Genomic DNA, 1,073 nt, shown 5'->3' on the forward strand with positions numbered 1-1,073 from the left:
CCTGTGCCCACCATGAATTCAACCTAGCTTCTCTCCTGACCATCTGAATCATCCCTTGATATATTCATTCACACCAAATAGGCCATTGATTCATCTTCTTGAAGGCCCTACTGAAGGTTGCAGTGTGCTTCAGCTGAACAGGATGTCCCCTCACCATCTTCCTGGGGAGTCCCTTTCCTGCTTATCTCTGGTGAATTTGTCTCATGTCTTTCTCTTTCTTGGTCCATTGTGGTATAGGTCATTTTCTAAGAATTTCCTGAAGATTTCTATAAAGGGCAAATGTTTTGACACGATGCATGTATAAAAATGTTCCTATTCTATCTTCACAATTGACTGTTTGCCTGGGTGTAACGTTCTAGATTAAAAACCATCATCATTTAGTATTTAGAATTTTGAAGTATTTAGTATTGTCTTTTATTTTCAGGAAGCCAAAGCTATCCTAATTGCTGATCCTTATTTATGCTCCTATTGAAGATCATTCCCCAAAGCTTACCAGTCTGAAATTTCACTGGTATGAATCTTTTTTTCACTGAATTTTCTGGAAGCTACATAGGCTTTTAAACTTGCAAATGTATGTCCTAATTATTTATTTATTTATTTTGGCAGTGCTGGGGATTGAACCCAGGACTTTATGCATGCCAGGCAAACACTCTACCAACTGAGCTATATCCCCAGCCCACTGGAAACATTCTTAAATTATTTTATGGATGTTGTCCACCCCCTTCATTTTCTCTCCCTTTTTTGGAACACCTGTATTCAAACATAAGATGTCCAAGAGTGGTCCTCTAATTCTCCTACATTTTCTTCCCTATTTTTCATCTCTGTCATTTTTTCCCTCTACTTTCTGGACTATTCCCTTAGCTTCATCTCTCAAGTCTTCTAATGAGTTTTCCATTGCTCTTCTCATTTTTTTTTTTAAATTTCCAAGAGATCACTTTTTCTTTTTAATTTTTTCTTTGTATATAGTCCTCTTTTTTTTTCCAAATAGCTCTTCCCTATGTTTGGTCTTTATTTTTCATCTTTGTGGATTTTCTTTGTAATCGGTAACTTGGAGATATTTGCTTTTATTTAAA

General features: G+C 36.1%; 1 non-coding gene across 1 annotated transcript; it reads right to left on the bottom strand.

Moving 5' to 3' along the window:
• Nucleotides 1–600: 600 nt before the first annotated feature.
• Trnaa-ggc (transfer RNA alanine (anticodon GGC)) lies at nucleotides 601–673 on the bottom strand. The gene has a single exon. It is a non-coding gene; the product is annotated as a tRNA-Ala (tRNA).
• Nucleotides 674–1,073: the final 400 nt, after the last annotated feature.

This window comes from Marmota monax, unplaced genomic scaffold (genome assembly GCF_021218885.2).
Source record: "Marmota monax isolate L192 unplaced genomic scaffold, Marmota_monax_Labrador192_F-V1.1 WCK01_AAM20220418_F8-fsc00003, whole genome shotgun sequence".
NCBI classification, from domain to species: Eukaryota; Metazoa; Chordata; class Mammalia; order Rodentia; family Sciuridae; genus Marmota; species Marmota monax.